This window comes from Triticum urartu, chromosome 2 (genome assembly GCF_003073215.2).
Source record: "Triticum urartu cultivar G1812 chromosome 2, Tu2.1, whole genome shotgun sequence".
In the NCBI taxonomy this organism is placed as follows: Eukaryota; Viridiplantae; Streptophyta; class Magnoliopsida; order Poales; family Poaceae; genus Triticum; species Triticum urartu.
Genome location: NC_053023.1, coordinates 470,263,574 through 470,280,095, shown reverse-complemented (window position 1 = coordinate 470,280,095; position 16,522 = coordinate 470,263,574).

Below are 16,522 nucleotides of genomic sequence, written 5' to 3'. Positions count from 1 at the left end.
AAAAGATCCAAACGCCAGGAGATAATAAAACAACTCCAGTTTTTATAGATACTGCTCCAGCACAGAGAAACCCAACTCCTACTGATAATAAGCAGATTCCAGTGGCCAAAGAACTAGTCCGCTCCAGTCCAGCAAAAATATGTCAACTCAATTCTAAGAAGCGTGTGCGTATCCTTGCATCATGAAATTTTATAGCATGCTGATCATATTTTCTACATGTTTCTTACCCATCTCTCATTTAGAAATAAGCTTAACAGATAGAAGAATTTCTGCAATGGTATCGTTTATGGGGAAAGATTCTTGCAGAATTCTCTGTGCTCCAATGTATGATGTAAGTACCTATTGTATATCACTATATTTTTACATCAGCATGTATTTTGTTAATCAGCGTGAATCCAACGTTTATCTGATCTAAATTTAGTTGTAGCAAAATGTATGATTAAAGGCCACAATGTTGATTTTTGCAAGGGAAACTGCCTGGTAGTTTTGCATCCTGAGCTGCATGAGTGTACTATCTCATATCAGTGGGTTTGAATACTTTGGTTCTGCAGTGGGTTTTCAGTGTTTTTTTACTGTGTTGTCCTGTCGTATCCCTAGCTCTTACATACTCCCTCCGTCCGGATTAAATGTCGCAGAAATGGATAAAACTGGATGTATCTAGAACTGAAATACGCCTAGACCCATCCATTTATTTCCAGATGGAGGGAATACATTTCAATATGTCATGCCTTTCTATTCTTTAGTACCTATTCCATCTCTGTTGTAGCATGTTTTATAACTGAATCACCATTCTTCTATATAAGGCATGCAAGGGGAAGACGGCTATGTTAGAATCTGAAGGGTTACAAACCAGGTCTTTGCAAAAGATCCAAACGCCAGGAGATAATAAACCAACTCCATTTTTCATAGATACTACTCCAGCACAGAGAAACCCAACTCCCACTAATAATAAGCAGATTCCAGTGGCCAAAGAACTAGTCCGCTCTAGTCCAGCAAAAGAATGTCAACTCCATTCTAAGAAGCGTGTCCGTATCCTCGCATCATGAAATTTTATAGCATTCTGATCATATTTTCTACATGTTTCTTACCCATCTCTCTTTTAGAAAATAAGGTTAAACAATACAAGACTTCCTCCATTGGGATCGTATTCGAGGAAAATATCTTGCGGGAATTCTCTGTGCTCCAATGCTGATGTAAGTACCTGTTGTATATCACTATATTTTTACATCAGCATGTATTTTGTTAATCGGCATGAATCTAACCTTTATCTAATCTAAAATTAGTTGTAGCAAAATGTTAAAGGCGCCAAGGTTGATTTTTGTAAGGAAAACTGCCTGGTAGTTTTGCCTACTGAGCTGCATGAATGTACTATCTCATATCACGCACATTACTGAATTGTAGTGCTTCTCTGGTTGCCCATTCATTCATTGTGTCAATGTTGCTTTCGTATTACCTTACCTGGCTGATGATAGTTGTGCCATATTGTGTTAATTTGGTGTAGGCTAGTTGCCCAAACATTCGTTGTGTCAATGTTGCTTTCCTATTATCTGACTTGGCCAATGATAGCAATGCTAGTGTGTTAATTTTGTGCAGGCTGCTGAAGATAAGAAGACAAACTCTGAAAACAGCAAGGCAACCCCATTGTTTCTTTCCAGTAAATCTAGGCCGGGAAATATGGCAATAACTCATGATTAATATGTTTGGTTCCCGTCCTAATTTATGTTATGATGCAGTGGTCGAGACACTCTCCACTATCAACAATACAAGCCTGCCAAAATCGCCATCTGAATATGTTCAGTATCCTCTATCTCGAATGCAACGGAATAAATGTATGTTTGTGAACCAATTAATGGGTGAAGCAATGATGGAAATGGTGGATGAATCAGAGGTGCAGAGTCGTGCGACACAACAACTGATCAATGTTTTCAGAGACAGTGTAGCAAAGCAGCAAGAACTTGCCCACATGCTTATGGGCGTCATCTGTGCTGAGGTTGCAGATTGTGACGTTGTAGATGGTTAGGTTCTGCTCATTTATTTGCACTGGCATCAATCTTTGATTGCCCAGGGGATGTAATTTCCTGTAATATGTGCTGGATATGCAATGTTATTCCCTGTATGCCGTACCTTTGCTTGATCGGTTTTGGTCCTGTGCATAATTGCTCGTCGTAATGGGCTCAAATTATCTAATTTGGCCTAAAGACATGAACGAACTTTAGTGGGCCCATTAAGTTAATAGGCCGTTACTAGGCCGAAAGTTAATGGTCGTCCCTCTTACCTCCCAGGTCATTAACAGGACGACATCGAAGCGAGCAACAGGTGGCCCCAATTTATTTCACGGGCCGTTAACAGGCCGTTACTAAGTTTGGGCTACATATGGCCCAACTATACTGTAGGCCTTTAGCAGGTCGAAAGAGACAGCGGGCTTGTACTGGACCATGAAGAGCATGGGCCGCTAAGAGGCCGAAAGTCAGGTCGTATTGTAAATGGCCCAACTGTGTTGTGGGCCTTTAGCAGGCCGAAAGAGAAACCGGGCTGGTATTGGACCATGAAGGGCATGGGCCGTTAAAAGGCCAAAACTAAGGTCCGACTACAAATGGCCCAACTCATTTATGGTCCATTAACAGGCCGAAAGGCACACATGGCCGAGAATTGGCCCAACACTTAAATGGGTCGCTAAAAGGCCAAAACTCAGGTCCGACTACAAATGGCCCAACTGATTTATGGGCCGTCAACAAGATGAAAGTGACACCGGGCCAGAAATTGGCCCAACACTTAAATGAGACGCTAAAAGGCCGAAACTCAGGTCCGACTACAAATGGCCCATCAGATTTATGGGCCGTCAACAGGCTGAAAGACACACCGGGCCGGAAATTAGCCCAACATTTAAATGGGTCGCTAAAAGGCCGAAAGATGTACTGAAAGTGCTAGTGATCGACTAGAGGGGGGGTGAATAGGCGATTTTTATGGAAGTCTTCAAAACATGTAAGTTTCGAAGACAAACGATAGAAATAAACCTATTACCATGCAGCGGAAGGTAGAATACACTAGGCAAACCATAGTCAAGTATTCAATGAAGTGAAAGCACAATGACTAATAGCAGCTAGTCAGTAAGGATCAGGTAGGAAGATATTGTGAAGCCAATCAGAACAAGTAATCACTCAGTGAAGCCAAATGGTGATGCAATCGTACAATGACTTCACAAGGACCAACAGTAAGTAAAGGGAAGGGAAGGATGAAACCAGTGACTCGTTGAAGACAATGATTTGTTGGACCAGTTCCAGTTGCTGTGACAACTGTACGTCTGGTTAGGGAGGCTGAGATTCAACTCAGAAGACCTCGTCTTCACCTTATTCCCCTTGAGCTAAGGACACCCAGTCCTCGCCCAATCACTCTGGTAAGTCTTCAAGGTAGACTTCCAAACCTTCACAGACTTCGTTCACCGGCGATCCACAATGACTCGTGGATGCTCAGAACGCGACACCTAACCGGCTGGAGGATTCACAGTCCTCAAGTGTAATAAGTCTTCAGAGCACACAGACAGGAAGACTTAAGTGATGCCTAACACTCTTTGGCTCTGGGTGTTTAGGGCTTTATCCTCGCAAGGAATTCTCTCTCAAAGGCTTCGAGGTGGGTTGCTCTCAAACGTCAAAAGCCGTACTCTAACTCTGAGCAGCCAACCATTTATGGTTGTAGGGGGTGGGCTATTTATAGCCACTAGGCAACCCGACCTGATTTGTCCGAAATGACCCTGGGTCACTAAGGGAATGACACGTGTTCCAACGGTCAGATTTCAAATACACACGGCAACTTTACTTGGGCTACAAGCAAAGCTGACTTATCCAACTCTGGACAAGATTTGCTCTCATAGTCTTCACTCGAAGACATAGGATTTTGGTTAAGCATCACTTCAGTCATTCTGACTAGTTCTCTTGGACCCCACTTAATAGTATGGTGGTTCCTATGACTCAACAAAGAAAAACACAGAACGACGAAACTGCTAAGTCTTCGCGCTCCATAGTCTTCATGCGATGTCTTCTCTTGTCATAGTCTTCAATGTGAATGTCTTCACATACCACCTTTGACTTCAATGTCTTCATACATTTTTAGGGGTCATCTCTGGTAGGAAAACTGAATCAATGAGGGACTTGTACCAGTGTTATCCCGCAATTCTCACAAACACATTAGTCCCTCAACTAGGTTTGTCGTCAATAGTCCAAAACCAACTAGGGGTGGCACTAGATGCACTTACATGTACATCCTGAAAATTGGCCCATCCATTAAATGGGTCATTAACAGGCTGAAATCTCATCGGGCCAATATTGAGCCCAAATATATAGCGGGCTGTTAATGGGCTTGAACTGACGATGGCTGCAATGGTGTCAAATCTTTAACGGTCCATTGACGGGCCGAATTGGCACATCTCGTATGAGCCGTGGGCTTAAATGGACTTGACACAAGTAGGCCTTATATGGGCCGGCCTGCTAATTTTTACTGGGCTGGCCTTTTTCACCGGAATGGGCCACTGTTGGGCCGTGCCACGTGTTGACCTATCATAGGCGCCTCCTGTCCAATGAGTGGATGACATCTGTCCCAACGGTGAGGCAACACGTGTTTCCTTCGGCCAATCAGAATTTTACACGTGGAAATTTCCCATTGATCAGGGCTGTTAACGGGTTATCGGATCCAAAATCCGACCCGATAGCTTAACGGCGTTCCGTTATGGTGGATGCCACGTGTCGGTCACCCTTGACGAAAGCACTTCTGTGACGCGCGATTTATCGTCATGGAAGTGGACACTTCCGTGATGATAATTTTGGTAATGTCATGGAACACTTCTACGACAACACAGGTATGACTATCTTGATTCTGTCATACAATCGTCATGGATGTACATGCATGACAAAAAATGCGACCTACTGTGACAAACACGTATCATCATGGAAGTGTATTTTTTTTGTAGTGGTGGTGGCTGGTCCGGTTGGAAAAAACGAGGGAGGATTTGAATCGGGGAAGAACCCGAGGTGGGAGGAGACAAGAGGAGTGGCGGCAGCAGCTAGGAGGATCCCTAGAAATTAGGGATTCGGTCTCGGGTTAGACTAATATATATATATATATAGTTGGTTAGGTTAGGGGCTATCTCGTCCCTCCGATCAAAATCGTACGGTCAGGAAAAATAGGCTAGAGAGTCCAAATAATAAAACGGTGATGTTTTATAGATGTTTGGGGATGATCCGGACCCATCGGTGACGACTGAGTGGGTCGTGTTCGGGGAAGTTTTGGACACGCGCGAGGGGTCGATGCATTGTGCAAAGAGGGGTTAGGCGAACAAGGTCATGTGTGTGGTTGGACTGAGAAGAGAGAGGGGGAATGCAACCCGGCAACCGTTTCCGGAGACCGGAAACGTCCAACGATAGACCGGCTATAATGCCGCTATAGTTATCCGTTGGGGCATCAAATGGACTCCGAACGCAATGAAATTTGGCAAGCAGCCTACTGACAACATAACAACATCGCATGCCAAATTTCAATCGATTCCGAGAACATTTTCTGGCCACTTATAAAATACTATTTCGGAGGTGCCACGGGCGCGTGCAAGTGTGACTGGGCTCAGAACGGACAACGAAGAGAACTGGGGAACCCGGACGGAGGCAAGTTTTGAAAACATGATGATGCAATGCACAGGATGCAATGATGAATGCAACAAGAAAAAACAAATCACACAACGAATCTCGGAAACCATGGAAGGCATCTGAAGCTCCGGTCTTGGGGAGTTACATGTCGTTACTTGCTCGTTACAAATTATCTTGCTATCAAACTACTCTGCTACTTACAATTTCAGCACTTGCAGACATTACCTTGCTAAAAACCACTTGTCATTTCCTTCTGCTCCTCGTTGGGTTCAACACTCTTACTTATCCAAAAGAGCTACAATTGGTCTGCTATACTTGTGGGTCATCAAGCCTATTTTCTGGCGCTGTTGTCGGGGAGTGAAGCGCCTTTGGTAAGGAAACATTTATATAGTGTGCTGAAATTTATTGTCACTTGTTACTATGGAAAACAATCCTTTGAGGGGTTTGTTAGAGGTATCTTCACCTCGACTAGAACCACAATTAGCTACCCCTCAACCTACTACACATACTGAAAATATTGAATATGAAATTCCTTCGGGTATGATAGAACAACTGCTTGCTAATCCTTATGCAGGAGATGGAACCGAACATCCTGATATGCACTTGATATATGTAGAACAAATTTGTGGATTGTTTAAGCTTGCAGGTTTACCCAGGGATGAAGTTAAGAAAAAGGTTTTCCCTTCATATTTGAAGGGAAAAGCATTGGCATGGTATAGGCTATGCGATGATATTGGATCCTGGAATTGGAATCGGTTGAAATTGGAGTTCCACCAAAAAAATTATCCTATGCATCTAGTTCATCGTGATCGGAATTATATATATAATTTTTGGCCTCGTGAAGGACAAAGTATCACTCTAGCTTGGGGGAGGCTTAAGTCAATGTTATATTCATGCCCCAATCATGAGCTCTCAGGCGAAATTATTATCCAGAATTTTTATGCTCGGCTTTCTTGTAATGATCAAACCATGCTTGATACTTCTTGTGCTGGTTCTTTTATAAAGAAGACTATTGAATCCGGTGGGATCTTTGGAAATAATTAAAAGCAACTCTAAAGATTGGGAACTCGACAAAGGTAAAGAGTCAGGTATTAAACTTAAATATGATTGTGTTAAATCTTTTATGGATACCGATGCTTTTCAAAAGTTTAGCACTAAATATGGACTTGACTCCGAGATAGTAGCCTCCTTTTGTGAATCATTTGCTACTCGTGTTAAACTCCCTGAAAAGAAGTGGTTTAAATATCACCCACCTATTAAAGAAGAAATCAAAGAACTGGTACCGGTTAAAGAAGAGACTATACTTTATAATGTTGATCCAATTGTTCCTTCTGCTTATATTGAGAAACCACCTTTCCCTGTTAGGATAAAGGAACATGCTAAAGTTTCAACTATGGTTAACAAAAGCTATATTAGAACACCTAAACCTGATGAACAAATTAAAGTTGAACCTAGTATTGCTATGGTTAAAGATCTCTTGGAAGAAGATATGGATGGGTATGTTATTTACTTCTCTGAAGAAGCTGCTAGAATCGCCAAACCTGGTAAAAAGGATAAACATAGACCTGTTGTTGGCATGCCCGTCATCTCAGTTAAAATAGGAGATCACTGTTATCATGGTTTATGTGACATAGGTGCTAGTGTGAGTGCTATTCCTTACACCTATACCTGGCCATATCTCGGGCCGGGTCGGGCTTCGCGCCGGGCCCAAAAAAACCCGATGCTGAAAACCTAGGCCCGAGACCTACCCGAACCTGGAAAGCCCGACACGGCCCGCTCGGCCCGCCTGACCACGGCTAAAAGCACATTTTTCACAAGCCCGAGCCCGGCCCTATCTACCCGTTGGGCTTAATTTTCAGGCCCAGCCCGGCCTGTTGGCATATTCGGGCTCAGCCCGGCCCGGGATTTTCGGGCTGGGTCGGGCCGCCCGGGCCGGGCTGCCCATGGCCAGATCTACTTACACCTTATATCAAGAAATTATGAAAGACATAGCACCCGCAGAGATAGAAGACATAGATGTTACTATTAAACTTGCTAATAGAGACACTATATCACCAATTGGGATTGTTAGAGATGTTGAAGTCTTGTGTGGGAAAATAAAATACCCTACTGATTTTCTTGTTCTTGGTTCCCCACAAGATGACTTTTGTCCCATTATCTTTGGTAGACCTTTCTTGAACACCGTTAATGCTAAGATAGATTGTGAGAAACAAACTATACGTGTTAGTTTTGGTGATGAGTCTCATGAGTTTAATTTTTCCAAGTTTAGTAGAAAGCTTCATGAAAAAGAATTGCCTATTAAGGATGAATTAATTGGTCTTGCTTCTATTGCTATACCACCTACTGATCCTTTAGAACAATACTTTATAAACCATGAAAATGATTTTTCATATGCATGAAAGAAATGAAATAGATAAGATTTTCTTTGAACAACGTCCTCTGCTTAAACACAACTTGCCTATTGAAACTCTAGGAGGTCCTCCTCCACCCAAAGGTGATCCTGTGTTTGAATTAAAACAATTGCCAGACACTTTGAAATATGCTTATCTCTATGAAAAGAAGATATATCTTGTTAGTATTAGTGCTAACCTTTCAGAACATGAAGAAGAAAGATTATTGGAAGTTCTAAGGAAGCACCGAGGTGCTATTGGATATACTCTTGATGATTTAAAGGGCATTAGTCCCACTCTATGTTAACGCAAAATTAATATGGAACCTGATGCTAAACCTGTTGTTGATCACCAACGTCGGTTAAATCTGAAGATGAAAGAAGTGGTAAGAACGGAAATCTTAAAGCTTCTGGAAGCAGGTATAATCTATCCTATAGCTGATAGTAGATGGGTAAGCCATGTTCATTGTGTCCCTAAGAAAGGAGGTATGACCGTTGTTCCTAATGATAAGAATGAACTTATTCCACAAAGAATTGTTACATGCTATAGAATGGTAATTGATTTTAGAAAATTAAACAAAGCAACTAGAAAAGATCATTACCCTCTATCCTTTATTGATCAAATGCTTGAAAGATTATCTAAGCACACACACTTTTGCTTCCTTGATGGATATTCTGGTTTTTCACAAATACCTCTTTCTCAACCTGATCAAGAAAAGACCACTTTTACTTGTCCCTTTGGAACCTATGCTTATAGACGAATGCCTTTCGGTTTATGTAATGCACCTTCTACCTTTCAAAGATGTATGACTACTATATTCTCTGACTTCTGTGAAAAGATTGTTGAGGTTTTCATGGATGATTTCTCTATTTATGGGGAGTCTTTCTATGATTATTTAAGCAATCTTGATCGAGTTTTGTAGAGATGTGAGCAAACAAATCTTGTCTTGCATTGGGAGAAGTGCCACTTTATGGTTAATGAAGGCATTGTCTTGGGTTATCAAATTTCTGAAAGAGGTATTGAAGTGGACCAAGCTAAGGTTGATGTAATTGAGAAAATGCCATATCCTAAAGATATAAAAGGTATTCGCAGTTTCTTAGGTCATGCTGGTTTCTATAGCAGATTTATCAAAGACTTTTCTAAAATTTCTAGGCCTCTTACAAATCTTTCACAAAAGGATATCCCTTTTGTCTTTGATGATGATTGTTCTGAAGCCTTTGAAACACTCGAGAAAGCCTTAATTTCTGCACCTATTGTTCAACCACCTGATTGGAACTTGCCTTTTGAAACTATGTGTGATGCTAGTGATTATGATGTTGGTGCTGTTCTAGGACAAAGAGTTGATAAGAAACTGAATGTTATTCATTATGCTAGTAAAACTCTAGACAGTGCTCAAAGAAATTATGCTAGTACTGAAAAAGAATTCTTAGCAGTTGTGTTTGCTTGTGATAAATTTAGACCTTATATTGTTGATTCCAAAGTAATTGTTCACACAGACCATGCTGCTATTAAATATCTTATGGAAAAGAAAGATGCTAAACCTAGACTCATTTGATGGGTTCTCTTGTTACAAGAATTTGATTTATATATCATTAATAGAAAAGGAGCTGAGAACCCAGTAGCTGATAATTTGTCTAGGCTTGAAAATTTGCGTGATGACCCACTACCTATTGATGATAGTTTTCCTGATGAGCAGTTAGTTGCAATAAATGTTGCTCATAATACTCCTTGGTATGTTTATTATGCTAATTACATTGTTGCTAAATATTTACCACCTAGCTTTACGTACCAACAAAAGAAAAAAATCCTTCTATGATTTAAGACATTATTTTTGGGATGACCCACATCTTTATAAAGGAGTAGGTGGTATTATTAGATGTTGTGTACCTAAGAACGAACAGGGACAAATCCTACGGAAATGTCACTCTGAAGCTTATGGATGACATTATGCTGGAGATAGAACTGCTCAGAAGGTATTGCAATCTGGATTTTATTGGCCTACTCTCTTCAAGGATGCCAGTAAGTTCGTCTTATCTTGTGATGAATGACAAAGAATATGTAATATCGGTAAGCGTCAAGAAATGCCTATGAATTACTCACTTGTTGTTGAACCATTTGATGTTTGGGGATTTCATTATATGGGACCTTTTCCTTCCTCTAATGGGTATACACATATTTTGGTTGTTGTTGATTATGTTACTAAATGGGTAGATGCTATTCAAACCAGTAGTGCTGATCACAACACCTCTATCAAAATGCTTAAGGAAGTTATTTTCCCAAGGTTTGGAGTCCCTACATATTTAATCACTGATGGTGGTTTCACACTTTATTCATGGTGCTTTCCGTAAAACGCTTGCCAAGTATGATGTTAACCATAGAATTGCATCACCCTATCATCCTCAGTGTAGTGGTCAAGTTGAACTTAGCAATAGAGAAATAAAATTAATTTTGCAAAAGACTGTCTATAGGTCCAGGAATAATTAGTCTAGGAAATTAGATGATGCACTTTGGGCTTATAGAATAGCATATAAAAATCCTATGGGTATGTCTCCATATAAAATGGTTTATGGAAAAGCTTGTCATTTGCCTCTTGAGTTTGAACATAAAGCATATTGGGCAATCAAAGAACTCAATTACGATTTCAAACTTGTTGTTGAAAAGAGGTTATTTGATATTAGCTCATTATATGAATGGAGAACCCAAGCTTATGAAAATGCAAAATTATTCAAAGAAAAGGTAAAAAGATGGCATGAAAAAAGAATCCAAAAGCGTGAGTTTAAAGTAGGAGAACACATAAAATAGTCCTTCCGGAACACCCCAGAATGTTGAAAGTAATATTATCCAAACTTTGACACCGGAAGAACACATAAAATAATATTATCCAAACTTTGACACCGGAAGAACACATAAAATAGTCCTTCCGGAACACCCCAGAATCGTCGAAATAAGGAGGTACGTGATACGGTAAGTAAATGGACTCCGAAAAATCCGCAAAAATATTTTTTATTAGTTTTGGAGTATATAGAAAATTTGGAAATAAAGAAACTTCCAGGAAGCATACCCTGGTGGGCACAAGACACCAGGGCGCGCCAGGCTTGCCTGGCACGCCAGGTGGGCACAGCCTGGCGCGCCCAGGTGGGTTGTGCCCACCCGGGACACCTCCCGTACTCCATTTTCTTCCGTTTGCTTGTCCCCCAAGATAATATATATATATATATATATACTTCCTGAACCTATTAACCATCGTATCGCGGATAAATCCTCTGTTCTCTTTTCTTGTTGTTTTCTGTGCAATCCTGAAAATTTGTCGTCCCAAGACTCTGACGGAGAGTGCTATGTCTCACATCTCATTGTTGACCCAAAGACCTATGGGGACCTATCTCCTTATGGTCGAACTACCGATGACGAGGAGGATGCTCACTTGATGAGTATCGATCATTCAAGCTCAGAGGAGGAGGATGTCCCTCTACCTCAACCTGGGGATATGCACGTGGAGTTCAAGAAGTCTAGTCTCCCTAAGAGAGCTAACCGGTCTAAAAACCGATCTATTCCTCTTCGTTTTCGGCAGAAAAGCAAAGGGATTTATGTGACAAGATCTCGAAGCTGGAGCTGGAAGTCGACAATTTAAAAGAGGAAGTTGCTCTCCTCAACTATAATATGAAAAAGTTGAAGGCACAATTCTCTTCACCACCATCATAATCTTCACCAAAGGAGAACTGAGTATCAGGTATGGGCACTCCCCTTGGCTTCCTTCAAGCTTGGGGGACATGCCCCGATATCGTATCATCCCACTATCCTTTTGCATTTACTTATTTTAGTTCGATCTTTTGCTTTAGATGAATAACAGTTTAGTTCGATCCTTTCTTCTTTTAGAGTTTGCTTAGTGATCTATCCTTGTACTCGTGTGCAAGTTATATAATAAAGTTTAGTTTGAGTTTTTGCTTTCTTTACTTTCATGTTGCAAATAAAAGAAAATAAATAAGGAAGATAAAAATAGAAAGAAATAAATAAAAGAAAGGAAACAAATGAAGAAAAGATCATATACTAATCTTATGGTAGGTGATGACACCACATAAGGAAAAGTATAAGTAGAAAAAATTATTAGAGATTGACAAACATAGCATTAGTCAATCATGCAACTCATCAAAGAATTAATAAGGGAAGAGAAGATTCACATATAAATATACTATCCTAGAAATCTTTTGTGATTGTGAGCCCTCATCAAAATATTATATGCCAAAATTGTTGACGTTGGACAAGGAAGACAACTTAATGGTTTATGTTTGTTTATACTCACATAGAAGTCATGGTGTCATAGATCCTTTAACATGTGGTGCTTGCCCCCTATCTCTGCTAGCCAAAAATTCCGCACTAAGTAGAGATACTACTTGTGCATCCAAAAACCCTTAAACCCAAATCTTATTTTCAAGTGTCCACCATACCTACCTAGGGATTGAGCAAGATCCCTCAAGTAAGTTGTCATCGGTGCAAAAAGGCAATAAAAATTGCTTCTAAAAGTGTGAGATCATTTAGTGTAAGAGAAAATTGAGCGTTGCACGAACTTGTGATGGTGAAGAATAGAAGCGACAGACAACATAATAAAGGTCGCTATCACAAAGGGCAATGTAATGTGACGTTCTTTTGCTATAAGGGGTTGAGCATACAAACAAATAAGCGCATGGCAACCTCTGCTTCCCTCTGCAAAGGGCCTATCTTTTACTTTTATGCAAAGAGTCAAAGTTTTCCTTCTATTCCTTTTTATTTTTCTCCTTTGGCAAGCATCATTGTAACATCCCAATTTTCAATTTGGATGTTAAACATTAGGTCATCTTATGCATCCATGCCCTTTGCATTTTTAATTTGTTTTGTTGGGACATTTTGATCCTCGAGGCCTTAAGCAACTCAAGGACCATTCGAGAGAGTTGGAGGTTTTTCATAAAATCCATTTTTGAATTTTTCAAAATTGGTAAATTAGATCAAAGTGATTTTTATTTGAAATTATTTTTTCGATTATTTCAAAAAAAAAAACAAAAGAAATAATGAGAGAAGATAATATGACTTCTTCAAAAAAGAGGAAATGATGGAAATTTAATTTTAAATAAAAATATATTTTATTTGATTTTTATTTGAGTTTTATTCGAGTAAATTAGGGGAAAATTGCATTTTTAAAAATTGCATTATAGCCTAGAAAAGTGTTCATGTTGTCCTAAATATTAGTAGAGGACGGTGAAAATTGTTTTGGGGATTTTAGGATTTTAACTTATTATATTTTTGGATTTTTTCCATTTGGTAAAATTATTTAAAAAAAAACTTCAACCGAGCGGGCCGAAGGCCCAGCCCAGCCGCCGCCGCCTTCCCTCACGCCGGGCCGCCCGTGCCCGAGCCGAACTCCGGCAAGGAGTCCGACACTGCCCCGCCTCCATCGCCCCCTCACCCAAGTCGACGTCGCCCCCCTCCTTTAAAAGCCGCCCCCTCTCTCCTCAGTCACAGCACCCTGCCGCCGCCGTCGCAGCCGCACGCCGCCGCCCGCGCTGCCAACGCCGCCGCCTGTGCCGCCTCGTTGCCTCCTGCTGCTTCCAGCCGACGACGCCACCTACCACCGCCGCCGCCACCGCCCGCCGCCGCAAGCCCGCCGCCCCGCGCCGCTCGCTGCTGCCGCCGCCGCGCCACTCCAACGCCCCACCGCGCCACCCCGCAACCAATCCGCCGCCCGAGCCACCCCGCCTTGCTGCCGCCGGCGCCGCTCCCACCGCCGCCATTGAACGCCGCCGCCGCCAGTTTTCCCACACCAAACCAGTAAAAACCAAAGAGAAACCACCTTGTTTTTTCTTATAAAGTTCGTTTTTTCTTTTAGATTGGTTTTAGGTTTTGTTATTTAGCGAACGTTCACCCGATTTTCCCTGTTAGTGAACGAATTCATTTGTTAGCCTCTGTTAGCGGACGTTCGTCCGATAGATTTTTCTTTTTAGTTTTATTTTTGGCTAGGGACCTATCCGTAATTACTTTAATCGTAGATTAGTCCCTGATCATCAAACCTTCGCTACGTTTTGCTCGTTTGCCCAAATCCAGTGAAACCAATGCCAAAATCTTCGTCCCGATCTCCTCTGCACAGATAATCAACTTGAACATGATTTTGGAAATTTATAATTTGGTTTCAGGCAGATTTGATTTCTAACTTCTTTTGATCGTAGTTTGAGTTTCGTAACTCCGATTTGATAGATTCTTTGTGCAAATTGAATCTCTTCACTTGAACTTTCAGTTTACTTCTTTTCTTTTGGGGTTTACCTTTGCATCTTATGCTTGAGTGCTTATGTATGCTATTGTTTTTTCATGATAGAGTTTCTGGAGTGCGAGGCTTGCTACTATGAATATCTAGGGTTTTCCGATCGTTAGCAAGGCAAGTAACACTTTGATTATATCCCTTTACTACCCAATTTTTATGCATTGGTTTCAAACCTCAAACTTTGCATGAGTAGGATTTGATAACATGTGGGTATTGGCAAGTAGTTGATGAGGTAGGAACCTATTGTCTTATATTCAAACCTCGGGTGTTACTACGTTGTGCATATACTGCTTTGCTATGCTAGTAGACGTGGTTTGGTTTGAGAGAATTCATGAAAGATGTGAGAGTTATTATTAACTAAGGAAACTTAAGGTGGCTACTTCAATACACATCTGGGTGGATTGGTTGTGGGCACCTGGGGATATACCAGTGTTGTCCAAGGAGATCCCGAGGAACCCGTGTGATCATCCTATGGTTTGCCACCCAGGCTCAAAGGGATCATAATGTTATTCATGCTGGAAATTCCATGTGTAGACACCAGCCATTATGGGCTCTGGCATAGTTGAGTAAGTTGTGTGACCTCTTTCAGTGGTAGGCTAGCAGATGTAGGGGATGTAGGTGGTACTGTCTACCCATAGTAAAGAGTGAATGCTTCTGAAAGACAGTGTCCTGGTCATCCGTTTCTCAAACATCATGTAGTGCGAGAAATTCAACGAAGGAGATCAAGTCTTATGGGGAAAAGTGTGCAAACCTCTGCAGAGTGTACAAACTAATCATGATTAGCCGTATCCACGGTTATGCACATCTTGAGTATCTGGTGTTTGAATTATTATGTTGATCTCATCACTTTACTTAATTAATTTTGTTGGGTTATTAATTTCTTTAATTTTGGGATTGAGTTGGGGTTACCTTCTCAATAATTTCAATAAACTTTGTAGTTAAAAAATTATATTCCTTTGTTGTAGGGAAAAACAAGCTTTATGCAAATGATAACCATAGAGCCTCCACCAGCCATATATGCATGTAGTGATAGTTGTTATTCTGTCCATTGCTCTATAGTGTTATCTTTCCAGCATATTCCATGTGCTGACCTACACGGCTGCAACGTATCATGTTGTAGAATTTTCAGACGAAGAGTAAGGTGCGCTAGGTCGTTGTCATGCACTCAGTTTTGCCGTGGAGTTGGATGGACTCATTTATATTTGAAGCTTCCGTGGTTATCTTATTTAGATGGCCTTCAACCATATTATTGTAATAAGTACTCTATTTGAGACTCTCGATGTAATAAGTGTGTGATTGAAACTCTACAATAAATCCTCGAGTACTGTGTGTGTCAGCAATACCGATCCAGGGATGACACTTAAGCACAGAGACTTGACCGTTTGAGGTCGGGTCGCTACAAGATGGTATCAGAGCACACGCTGACTATAGGACGCAACCACTAGGACAAGCCACATGATACTCTTCTCTACTCATTTCTGACTCTTCTTCATTTCTACTCTATAGATGGCGGATCCAAGGAACAAGTTCACTCAACCGGATGAAGACACCCCTTTCGTACGACACTTGAAGGAATTCACTAGGTACCTGAGCATCAGAATACCAAGCTTCACCGGGACCTACATCGCCACTTTATCAGAAGAGAAGCGCTGGATGATACGAGTTCATGTTCCAGGAAGGACGTTCACGCCGGTTACCGAGCCCATTGAGTTTTCCTTCGATGCACCAACCTGGAGTTTAGGAAAGAGCATGGCCGCCCACATCGCCATTGGACGCATCGGCGAGGTATACAACAAGGACATTAAGGACACCATCTACCAGATATGTGGACGCCGAGATGAGCAATGGGATATGATCTGCACCAGGAAGGATAAATCCATTGCAGCCTACATACAGGAATTAAACCAGCACATACGTCGCCAAGAGAACCAAATGTGCGCCAGTATGATAGACATGCATGAATAAGGTGATGACCCGAAACATGGAGCTAGAGGAAGAACTCAAGTCTACACGCGATGGATATGAAGAAGAAATTGTTGTACTACTGGAGAAGAATGAAGACCTGAAGAAGAAGCTAGGAATATATATGGGAGATCCCGAACCAGAAAAGGACATCCGTTATGAAGACTACATCATACCTGACGACACCGACTCCGACCCTGACAGTGACAACCATTATGAAGACGAAACTGGAGCCAATATCATGGAGTCATCCGCCG